Raw genomic sequence first — 13,706 nt, 5'->3', positions numbered from 1 at the left:
ATATGAAATAAATCACAATAGTAGAACTTTATAAAAACTTTCTAGGAAAATTGTTTTGAACTTGATAGGTTTAGTAGTTTTTGAGAAAAATACGGAAAACTACGGAACCCTACACTGAGCGTGGCCCGACACGCTCTTGGCCGGTTTTTTTCATACACTCAAAGAAATAGGTACGGGCTGAAAAACAGCGCTGTGCAGTCACTAGACTCGCGGCACAAGCTGAGTCTCGAGCCTATTGTCGCACCTAGTATTTAACTGTTGGTAGTTACTTAGTTATTTTTAACCGACTTCAAAAAAGGAGGAGGTTCTCAATTCGACTGAATGTTTTTTTTTTTATTTTTTTTTTATTTTTTTTTGTATGTATGTTACTCGATATCTCCGAGAATTGTGGACCGATTTTCAAAATTTTTTTTTTGATCGAACGGGTATAACCCCGAGATGGTCCCATTGGCACCAAGTCGGGGTCTGATGATGGGATCTTGGAGAAATCGAGGGAACTCTTCAGATGTTATAGGCACATGTAATGTTTTGAACGTATTTTTCAAAGGTACACCAGTATTTACGCCTGATGGTAATAATTTTATGTGGCTGAGCTGATGATGGAAGGTCAACTCCTCAATGGTTAGGAGTTAAAGGATAATTCTTTCACTACTGTACATATATTCGGATTGATACATATAATATCAATAGGAACCACTAAAAATCAACAAATAAATAAACTTTTTAACAAAAAATAAAACCGCCTTAAAAAAAAAGCGCGTTACAAAACACGTAGAAACTAAAAAGCAAAAAATAATAAACCTTTGAATTCAGATTTCTTATCGTATTGCAATAATCTAAACATCCAAATTATAAACAAATCAATTATTTTTGGAGTCGGGGCCAGCCTGAGTATGGTTGGGTGGGGCCAAACAGGCAATATAGCAAGGCGACGAACAGGTCTGGCACCGACTACAAAAATAATTGATTTGTTTATAATTTGGATGTTTAGATTATTGCAATACGATAAGAAATCTGAATTCAAAGGTTTATTATTTTTTGCTTTTTAGTTTCTACGTGTTTTGTAACGCGCTTTTTTTTGAAGGCGGTTTTATAGTCCTCAAAGTTGTGATCATAGCTAATATATAATATAGACATGATTGTACTGTATCATAGCGTAGCTTACTCTTAGTTGCATGATAGAAATAAATACTTAAGTAATTGTACCTTAAAATTATTTGCGACAATAAATGACTTTTTTTTTTTTTTTCTTTCCCCGTGAGCGTCAGGACCCCTGGACCACTACAGATATTTGATGTTTAGTACATACTAAAATTTAGTACCTATTTGATACTATTTGGTACCTGAGTACATATATTTGGTACCTCCACTGATATCGAAAAATCGAGCGAATAAAGTGGCCAGACATTCTGACGTCAGGATGTCTGGACCATTTTTGGTTTACATAGTTCTAGACAACACTACTAATTGATATCTTAGTCAATATTTACTACCTATTTGGTACCTGTCAATATATTTTTTTAAAATTTTTTCGGCGTACCAGAAAAAAGTTATGATGGAATTTAAAGTTGTGAGCCCAGCCGTGGCGTTGAAGTATGTAGCGCCTGTCAAAAGAATAGAGGCAAATCCGCCTGCCCTCCTGCGCGTCAACTTAAATAGGAATTTATTTTTAGGCACTCGCACATCATCTCTACTGACTAGTGGCATTAATATAGTCGAAATATAAAAGTAATTAGTGTAATTACACTAGTTTTCCATTTTCCTCCTGAGAGAACCTCCTACAGTCTCAATAACGTCTAATGTCATGTCATGTCCCTGAGAGACATCTGGCGGAGAAATTTGTAAATCAGTTTACCCCTGACAGCCGGTCATTTTTGCGACTGTTCAGCAGCTGTAGAGCTGTATGGCAGATTTGGCGGCATTGTGGTTGTAGGTACTGATAGTAGATGATTGATTTGATGTTTGTATTTACTCTTAATTCATAATTGACACTAATCGATGCAAAAAACAAATGTTACCGAAAGCAGTGGTTTATTTATATGATAAACCCCTATAACGGAGCTCGTGGACCATAGATGGTCCACATCATCAAAATACATCCTATATACCAATATTACCAATGACGCTGTTAATTATAACAGTTTATGCTATTTCCCCCCTAGAATTTGCCCAACTGTTGCCACGTGTTTAGGTCTCTCAGGAGTAAAATGGAAAACTAGTGTAATTACACTAATTACTTTTATATTTCGACTATATTAATGCCAGTAGTAGAGATGATGTGCTAGTGCCTAAAACTAAATTCCTATTTACAATAAGTTGACGCGCGCAGGAGGGCAGGCGGATTTGCCTCTATACTTTTGACAGGCGCTATATACTTCAACGGCACGGCCGGGCTCACAACTTTAAATTCCGTCATAACTTTTTTCTGGTACGCCAAAAAAAATTGAAAAAAATATATTGACAGGTACCAAATAGGTAGTAAATATTGACTAAGATATCAATTAGTAGTGTTGCCTAGAACTATGTAAACCAAAAATGGTCCAGACATCCTGACGTCAGAATGTCTGGTTGTCTGGCCACTTTATTCGCTCGATTTTTCGATATCAGTGGAGGTACCAAATATATGTACTCAGGTACCAAATAGTATCAAATAGGTACTAAATTTTAGTATGTACTAAACATCAAATATCTGTAGTGGTCCAGGGGTCCTGACGCTCACCTTTCCCCGTAAGCTCCCTGTGCGTCCCAGACCTCATCTCAGACCCATTGTTGCCGACGGAAACGGATTTTTTGTCCCAGTCTAGCCTTTGTCAGTTTTTGGCTTTTTGTCCCTGTCTAGTCTTTGTCAGTTTTTGAGACATGATGTATGTCTTCATCATTCACTGACAACATAGTAGTTCCCATGGGAAACGAGTTACGTTTACCTATAACACATATTACGTCCACCGCCGCTAGCGCAAGAAAGTCGTGTTATACGTCTCTCCTTTGCTTTTAAATTAATTTAAGTACAAAAAATCAAGTGCCGTACCTAAATTATATCTTATTTTAAAGCCAGTGAACCAGTGAACACAATGCAAAAAACAGTTTTTAAAAAGAGTTAACAGATTTGAAGTTATGTGAAAAAACATTTTAAATAAAAGTAACGTCTTCTGCAATATTCGCGGCGTTAAGTCGATGAGTCACACGAAACCGGTACACGCCGCTGCTACCGTTCGCTTCGCTGCGGCCGCTGACATACGATCGAGGCGGACACTGACACAGGAGCAAGGGACGTAAGCCTAATAAACCAATCAACCAAGTTCAAAAGCGTGAAATCGGAAGATTTATTCGTCAAAATGAATTGCCTCAGCTGTCACAACCAAATAAGCCAATTAGAAGTACTTATATGCATAGCTTGCAAAGAACCATACCACTACAGGTGCGTCCATATGACATCTGCCTACTATAGAGAACACGCTCATGAGCTTATTGGCTCTTGGCGATGTCCTACATGCAACCAAGGAATTACGCGCAGGAAAACAGACGACAGTACACCTATACGGGCCCCGATACGAGCCCCAGCAACAGTGCAGCTAAATGATACCACAATGTCAGTAGACGAGCTCCTGAATCAAGAAGAATACTCTGAACTTGATGTAACCGAAAATAGAATTCCCTCCGTCCAGACCCCTAGCAGCAGCCAGCAAATTACTCTAGAAGAAATTAGTAAATTACTCGATAGCAAACTGGAAAGTAATAATAGGACCATATTTGCAGAAATGAAAAAAACCTTCCAATTGGCAATAAATAGTACCGTAAATACATTAAAACAGGATGTTGAAGCAAAAATAAACACCATAAATACACAACAAGAGTTCTTAAAAACAGAGATAAATAATGCAACTACCATAATTGAGAAAATACAGAAGGAAAATCTAGAATTAAAACGTGAACTTCTTGAATTAAATGAGAAAATTCAATGTCCAAAAATAAGCAATGAAAAAAACAGTAGAAAAATCGTCTTTTTCGGAATGGATGAGCATAAATATGAAACGGAGACGGAGTTATGCCACCGACTTGATGATGTATTCTACAACTTGCTAAACATAAATATAAACGGTTTCATTGAAGGAGTTTCACGGATAGGAAAAAAGGATATCGTCGCCCCCTACAAATAGAACTGCTAAGCAAGCGAATGACAAATTACATACTTGAAAATTCCCATTTGTTTAGGAATACGGGATTTGCTGTTTCTATGTTTATGGACAGTACGGAGCTGGATCACAGACGACACCTTAAAACCGAACTCGTGAAAGCTCGCCGGGAAGGACATTACGCTATTATAAGGCAAAATAAACTTTACATAAATGGAAAAGAATACGTCCCAGAACATAACAGCTATATTGAAAGGGATACTTCCAAACTCGAGATAACAAGGAACAAATCAGACGACACGCAAAAAGCAATAAATAGTGAAACAATACCTACATTGACTCCTCCACCCTACTCAGAAACGAATAACAGCGGCACGCGTAATTCCTTTCGCACATGAATTCAAAATATTGATTCAGAATACGCAAAGCCTTAAAAACAAATGTGATATCATAGAGACATTCCTACGAGATGAAAACGTCGACATAGCCTGTCTATCAGAGACCTGGATCTCATTAATGCAGAAGGATTCGATTTCCATCGACGGGTACGACTTCGCGGCATCTTACTACCGTCAACATCACCAAGGCGGCGGCGTTGCAATACTCACAAAAAAAGACATTAAATTTCGTGAAATACCAGAAATCGCAGAAATGTCGCGGGAGTGTATAGTTGAGTGTTGTGCTGTTGAAATTCCAGAACAAAATATAATTTTAATAAATATGTATCGACCAGATAGGGACATTAATGTATTCTTCGATTGTCTAAATAGCATACTTCAAAAAATTAAACAGAAAGAACAAAAACGAAACATACTTATAGTTGGAGATTTTAATATAAATATGCTTTTAAATAATACCACCACGACAAAACTTTCGGATGAAATGTTAAGTAATAATTTAGTACAAGTCGTAAATGTGCCAACTCGACAAAGTAATAATTCTAGTTCCTGTATAGATCTCGTATTCACCAACACTAAATCTTATTCAATTGAAGTTACGGACCACGGCATATCAGACCATAAAAGTGTTATGTATAAAATTCAAAACATGCAAGTAAAAAAAACCCAAAATAATTTTTACGCCACAAAAAGAATATTTAACGAAAAAAATATGTCATCATTTAGACTAGCATTACGTGAGATCAATTGGAATAACATGTTTTCTCTAAACAATAATATAAATGTTAACTATGATTTATTTCATTGTACGCTACAAACATTATTAAATGAACATGTACCCCAAAAGCGCATTAAATGTTCAACTACAAACCGCACCAAACCATGGCTAACAAAAGGTTTGCGTATATCTTGTAGACATAAAAGGCAACTCAAAGTCTTGGCAAATAAAAATAAAAATGAAGTAGTTCGTAACCATTATAAAAATTATGAAAAGATTCTAAAACGTAGTATAAAAATGTCCAAAAAAATTAATTACGCCAGAGCTATGAATACATCAAAAAATAAAATGAAAACTATGTGGTCCATAATAAATAATATAAAAAAGAAACAGAAGAATAGCGCGTACAAAAACATGTCTCTCAAAACAGCTGACGCGCTAGTAACATCGCCGGAGCTGATAACTAACGTGTTTAATGAGTACTTCGCGTCGGTCGGCGAGACGGACCTTGGAGCCGGCGCCGATCCGTCGCGCGCGCATTGTGTGCATACCCCCGTTAATAATTCGATATTCATACGACCCGCCACAGAAAGCGAAATAATTAAATTAATAAAGCAGCTCAAAAATAAGTATAGTTCCGGTATGGACGAAATACCACCAGTCCTATTAAAAATATGTACAACAGAGTTAGCGACCCCTCTTACATGGTTAATCAATCAATCATTTAACGAAGGAAAATTCCCAGATGTACTAAAAATCGCAAAAATAAAACCTATTTTAAAACCAGGCGGTGATGCAAAAACCCTACCCAATATCGTCCGATAGCCCTCTTACCGACCATTTCAAAGATTTTCGAAAAATGTATGATAAATCGTGTTTATAACTTTTTAGAGAAATTTAACATATTAGATAAAAACCAATTTGGATTCAGAAAATATCATTCAACGTCACTAGCGGTTTATAAATATATGCAAAACATTTTTGAGCATATAAACAATAAATCATATAGTGTAGGGCTTCTGTTGGATATGACGAAAGCGTACGATAAAGTATCCCACGAAATATTACTTTATAAACTGTATGGCATGGGAATACGCGGTCTCGCTCATAACTGGTTTAAATCATACCTTCAAAACCGTATGCAATGTGTACAAATAGAATTTTACGACGAAAAATCCGAAGCTATTAAAACAGTTACGTCAAACATGCGAAATATAACCTGTTCTATCCCCCAGGGAAGCGTTTGTGGATGTCTCCTTTTCTTGGCGTATATAAACGACCTGCCAAAAAACATAGACACGAACACGAGCTGCGTTATGTTTGCCGATGATGTTTCTCTTTTGTTTAAATGCAATAATAGTTTAGAATGTAATAATCAGCTTAAAAATATTTTTTTCACGGTAAAAAACTGGCTCAGTGACCACAATTTAGAAATTAATTTGAATAAAACCAAAATTATACAATTTAAACCTGCACAAAAAAAACCTATTGAGTTAAATTTAGAAAGCAATTCGTGTAATATAGAGGAAGTCACAGAATTCAACCTTTTAGGCATAACAATAGACTCCGGAATTAATTGGAAAGGACATATCCAAAAAATTAAAACAAAAATGTCTAGTTTTCTATATGCACTTAGTGTATTAAAAAGAAATACAAATTTTAAATGTGCGTTATCAGCCTACTACTCATATGCGTTCGCGTGGCTCCGCTACGCCGTGGAGCTGTGGGGGGACAGCGCCGAGGCCGATCAGCTGTTCGTGATGCAAAAGAAATGTGTTCGTATCCTAGCTAATATCCGGATCCCGAACAGTTGCCGCCCATACTTTATCCAATACAGGCTGTTAACCCTACCCTGCATTTATATATTACAGGCTGCGCTTTTTGTCCGGGAAAATTCAGATTTATTCGTATTAAAACGAGATAAGGAAAATACTAGACCGCAATACAGGAATAAACTCCTTTTACCAAAAACTAATTTAGAAATGTGTAAAAATAGTCCCCAATATAAATGCATTTTGATATTTAATAAAATTCCTAACGCAATCAAATTAGAACCTAGAAATGAATTATTTAAAAGCAAATTTAGAAAATTACTAATTGATAAATGCTATTACTCGGTTAAGGATTTCCTTAATGACAATAGTTTGGATAGCATACCATAATCTTTCAAATAATATTAGAATATTAAATGAATTGTATTTATTGAATGTAATCAAATTAAATCATTAAATTAATTGTTATTATATACTAATACCTAAAGTTTAGCTTTTAGTCTAGTTTTAAGTTTCTGTTGCATGCCCTTCCAGGGTGTCATGGCCTTACTTGTACCTTATTATGTAACATCCTAATTTTATTGTACATGACTACAACAAATAAATGAAATGAAATATTATAATACTTAGTTATAGTAGTCTAAATAACCATAAAATTAAAATTTTGAAAAACCCCCGACCGCGACATAGTAGACCGATTTTCATGAAACATAGCTAAGAACACTTCCGACTAACTCGGCTTTCAGACAAAAAAAAATCTAAATCGGATCATCCGTTCGGGAGCTACGATGCCACAGACAGATACACACACAGATAGACAGACACGTCAAACTTATAACACCCCTTCGTTTTTATGTCGTGGTTTAAAAATAGCTCCGTTTCTACTTTTTTCTCCACGATTCAAATATCATCCAGCCAGTGCGTTCAAATTGTCCTGTTCGTGTCTAAAATATTCTCCTAACGGCCATCACTCAAGGTTGTCCCGTGTCCACTAAATAATGCAAGTTTTTGTCTCCCGGCCAAAGTGGCGAACACAGGATCGCTACAGGGGACCGAGTTTTGAACTTCGACCGCTTGATTTTGGTGTATTGTAACCCCCGACGCAAAAACGACGGGGTGTTATAAGTTTGACGTGTTTGTCTGCGGCATCGTGGCTCCCGAACGGATGAACCGATTTAGATTTAGATTTTTTTGTCTGAAAGCTGAGTTAGTCGGGAGTGTTCTTAGCCATGTTTCATGAAAATCGGTTTACTATGTCGCGGTCGGGGGTTTTTCAAAATTTTAATTTTGTGGTTTTGTTAAGTCATCTTTAAATGAAATGGAAAGTTCAATTATAGTAGGTACCTGAACGACCAAGTGTCGCTAAGATTTCTGTCTTCTGATTGTTGATGATACTTACCGTATTTTGCGTTTCATAATGGGAAAGGAAAACGCATGTAAAGTCGAAAATTCGCATTTCCAGGGACCCAAGACTCGGCTAGATCGATTTTTCATACATACATACATACAATCACGCCTGTATCCCGTAAAGGGGTAGGCAGAGCACATGAAACTACTAAAGCTTCAGGGCCACTATTGGCAAATAAAAGGTTAAAAGAAAACAAAACTGTGGCATTGCTGTGACAGGTTGCCAGCCTCTCGCCTACACCACAATTTAATCCATATCGATTTTTCACCCCCGAAAACCCCCACAAATATCAGCAAAATCGTTAGAGCCGGTATTGCCGGTATATGTAAATAAATAAATATACAAGAATTGCTCGTTGAAGAGACTAAGAGACGCCACCGGCGATCGAAGAGCTGGCAGCTTCCTCGCTCAGCGTATTAGCTTGACAATCCAGCGAGGAAATGCTGCCAGCGTCTTCGGTACTATGCCACAGGGGCCGTTTTTAGATTTACTTTAGTTTAATTTTAGTTTTATTTAGTTTAATTTAATTTTTATTTTATTTTATTTTAGATTTAATAGTTAGTTTTATTGTAAGATAATTTTATGTCCCTAATGTTTTATTATGTTATTATATCAATAAATAAATAGTAATTGCTCGTTTAAAGGTATGTATACTTACCTATTGATAGATATTACTAGGTACTCGATCAATCAAGTCTTATGATCATATTGCATATGCATTCTTTTAGGGTGAAAAACTGCCTACAAATAAACACAAACATCATATACCCTCTCGGAAACGCCTCAAAATTGCCACACATTACATTTCGTGTCCCATAATCTTTCCATAAACAACACAAAATGCCATACAAAAGCCCGGAAGTATGGGATCGCCTTACAAATGCATGTTATTGTTACACGCCCCGTTGTCTAATGATATTGGAGACAATATTACTGGCAGAGGCTGTAGGCGGGGCATTTGAATTTAGTGAATTATTATAATGAGGCAAATACGCTTAAATTCAGGCATGTGTCTATACCCAAAAGGGGAGGGCAGAGTACAATAAGTCTGAAAATTAAAATGTTGAAAAAACCCCCGACCGCGACATAGTAGACCGATTTTCATGAAACATGGCTAAGAACACTCCCGACTAACTCAGCTTTCGGACAAAAGAAACTAAATCTAAATCGGTTCATCCGTTCGGGAGCTACGATGCCACAGACAGACACACACACACAGACAGACACGTCAAACTTATAACACCCGTCGTTTTTGCGTCGGGGGTTAATAAAACTGAAGTATCTGTGAACGTGTGTGAAGTTTAAGTATCTCATTTATACAAAGCTTCCAATGCTTAAATCTGTTCACGATTTTGTACGCTTGGACACTGTGTAATTTTGAAGGTTTTTTTTGTTTTCATCAAATTGGCAACTGATAACATATTCTTGAAATTAAGTTAACAACTCATTTACTAAACAATTTAATTTAATTTATATCTATAAATTAAATTAAATATTTAAAGAATTTTGAAACTCTGGAAAATATGAATGGAATAAAGGCATTTTTTTTTTTTATTTAACTTTTGCTATAATAAATAAGACAATAAGTACTAACTAATCTATTTCTTCGTAGCATTTGCAATAACAAAAAATTACCTATGCCAAAGTTATCACGAATATCAAAATATTATTTTATTAATGACAAATTTCGTAAAAAAGATTGCAATTTCAACTGAGACGGTTATGCATTATACTCCAAACAGAAACTCAGTAAAACTTAGCACCAAATGCCAACAACAGATAAAGCAACATTCCCAAATAAGCAAAACTGTGCTCGAACAAATTGTACTGACACGACGCCATTTTGTATTTTGAATTTTTAATTACCGACTTTTTGCCGCCGGCAGCCATGATTGGTTGGCCGGCTTTCGGCGGCCGTTTTTGCGCGTGGATTCGTCGAACCGAATTAAACGAGTAAATTTAATTTAAAATGTTTTAATTTGACGCATGATTGTCTGAGAACATTCGCAGATGAATAGTTTCGTAGAACGGAGCGAGGGGCTATGCGACTTGTGTTTTGGATTGTGTAGACATTTATAACTATGTCTACACAATACATAGGTAGGTACCAAAGACATAAATTAAGTAACTCCGTATAGACAGCTACAGTCTAAGAAAAAACGTACCTCAGAACCATATAGAAAAAGGTACGGTGGCCTAGATGGCGTTACACTTTTGGGGGACGCTCGGCTAGATGGCGCTAATATTAATATATGACATTTTAACACATATAAAGCTTAAGAATATGGTCCAAATTGTCAAAATTGATGTTCAAAATTGAGCTTGTGTCGAGAGATGGCAGTCTATGCACTGTGATTACACATTTTACTTTGACAGTAACTGTCTATAATCCTCTTTGGTAGGTAGTAAGTGCACATCGGAATTCGGATCCCTTTGTTTGACATAAATGATTGAAAGTCATAATGTAATGATTGCCAGATTGTCATTAGTCATAGTCGGTTAATTTTTCAGGGTATTTATTCATCATCCTCCTTGCGTTATCCCGGCATTTGCCACGGCTCACTGGAGCCTGGGGTCCGCTTTAACAACTAATCCCAAGATTTGGCGTAGGCACTAGTTATTACGAAAGCGAGTGCCATCTGACCTTCCAACCCGAAGGGTAACTAGGCCTTGTTGGGTTTAGTCCGGTTTCCTCACGATGTTTTCCTTCACCGACAAGTTTTTATTAAGAGTTTTGAATGATTCACGGTTATTTTCACCCACCCACCCGCCCACCTTCACCCGCCTTCGTCAGTTTTCCGTGATCATGATGCATGCAACTGCGTCGAAATATCGGGAGCTCGACAAAAATCAAAAAGGTAATCACGGTCTATATCCCGGTCAATATAAGTCTAAGTTTTTATTAAGGTCATCTATAGATAGGTTAGGTTAGTTTTATGGCGATCCTATGACTAACGAAAATATGGACATAAGACTTTATGGGACCAATAGAGATCGCACACATGGTCGATGTGATCGATGATTTTTGTCAATCCAAATTGCAACAAAATCGTCAAGTGTGATTGTGGATAAACTATGATAGCGCCAAATAAGCAAATCTATGACATTTGCTAAATAAATCTCGTGTGTAGAGTGAGACCAACCTAAGTTGACAGACCCACCACTGATAAAATAACCACAAAATTAAAATTTTGAAAAAAACCCCTACCGCGACATAGTAGACCGATTTTCATGACACATGGCTAAGAACCCTCCAGACTAACTCAGCGTGCAAACAAAAAAAACTAAATCAAAATCGGTTCATCCGTCCGAGAGCTACGATGCCACAGATAGACACACACACACAGAGATACACGCACAGACAGACAGACAGATAAACAGACAGACAGACACGTCAAAGTTACAACACCGTCGTTTTTGCGTCGGGGGTTATAAACGTCTTAAATCATTAATACATTATATTATTATGCAGTTTATTCGTCATTTCGCTGTTCGGTGAAGGAAAACATCGTAAGGAAACCGGACTAAACCCAATAAGGCCTAGTTACCCTTCGGGTTGGAAGGTCAGATGGCAGTCGCTTTCGTAAACCTAGTGTCTACGCCAAATCTTAGGATTAGTTGTCAAAGCGGACCCCAGACTCCCATAAGCCGTGGTAAATGCCGGGATAACGCAAGGAGGATGATAATGGCACCCGTGGAAAGAATGACACAGCAAATACATCTAACTCGACTGAATGGCCTTAATTCGGTTTGCACCTGCGATTTTGGAATCGTCAGCCGATGTAGTCGTGACTAATCGACTTAAATGACATGTGTGATAGATTAGTAGCAGTTTGTGGTTTTTAGGGTTACAGCGGAGTCGATACTATAACTGTTGGAAAGCTGGTCCAATTGCTTCTGTTAATAATACAAATTAAACATAACCTAACCACAAAATTAAAATTTTGAAAAAAACCCCGATATAGTGGACCGATTTTCATGAAACATGGCTAAGAACACTCTCGACTAACTCAGCTTTCAAACAAAAAATCTAAATCTAAATCGGTTCATCCGTTCGGGAGCTACGATGCCACAGACAAATACACACACACACAGACAGACAGACAGTGACCGTTAGCACTAGAAAGCTGAAATTTGGTACCAATATGTATATCAATCACGCCAACAAAGTGGTAAAATAAAAAGTGGAAAAAAATGTTTTTAGGATACCCCCCCTACGTGTAAAGTGGGGATTGATGTTTGTTTTTTTCATTCCAACCCCAACGTGTGACATATTGTTGGATAGGTATTTAAAAATAGATAAGAGTTAACTAAAATCGTTTTTTGATAACATTAATATTTTCGGAAATAATCGCTCCTAAAGGAAAAAAAAGTGTGTCCCCCCCGTTCTAACTTTTGAACCATGTTAAAAAATATGAAAAAAATCACAAAAGTAGAATTTTATAAAGACTCTCTAGGGAAATTGTTTTGAACTTGATAGGTTCAGTAGTTATTGAGAAAAATACCGAAAACTACGGAACCCTACACTGAGCGTGGCCCGACACGCTCTTTGCCGGTTTTCTAATCCAAGATTTGGTTTGACCGTAATTTTTTTTTTTATGTTTTATGCACCTTGGTGGGCCGAAGATAAACGTAGCACCGAAATAGTTATACGGAACTCTACTGAATGCGATCGGAATCCCGATGGGTCATTCATCATTAATCAGCAGTGACGTCCTCTACGGGTTCGAATCCCGCTGAGGCACAAAAAAACTCAATGCCCTTGAAACGGCCTAACTCTTTTAACCGCATGTGTATTTTAGACCTTATAAAGTGTGATTTAAGGCATACTTTATATTGAAGACTTTTTGGACGTATATTATATTGAAATCATAGTGTATCGTTAGACTTTTTACGCCAAAAGAATGTAAGTTATCTATAGTATAATAGATAATATAACGTTTTTCTTTTAAGTGGGTTTTAAGCTCTTTTATACGTATGACAAGTGAGTCAGATGCCGATTTGACACTTTTCGGAAGAATAATTAATATTAAGATCAAATAGAATGAAAGATCTATGGAATCGATGCATCTGTCGGTTTAAAATACTGGTTTGAAGGATAATATTTAGATTGTTGACGATTTTTTACTGTTTTATAAATAAATATTATTTCAAATAGCTCATCATACCGTTACCACACCACGGACACTGGCGATCAAATATATGAAAGAGGCGCGTTCCTAGCACAGTCTAAGCTCGTGTAGGTGAACGCGTACTATGCTTGTATGAATGAAATAT

The sequence above is a fragment of the Leguminivora glycinivorella genome, chromosome 27 (assembly GCF_023078275.1).
Source record: "Leguminivora glycinivorella isolate SPB_JAAS2020 chromosome 27, LegGlyc_1.1, whole genome shotgun sequence".
Lineage (NCBI taxonomy): Eukaryota > Metazoa > Arthropoda > Insecta > Lepidoptera > Tortricidae > Leguminivora > Leguminivora glycinivorella.
This window is presented reverse-complemented; position numbering follows the sequence as displayed.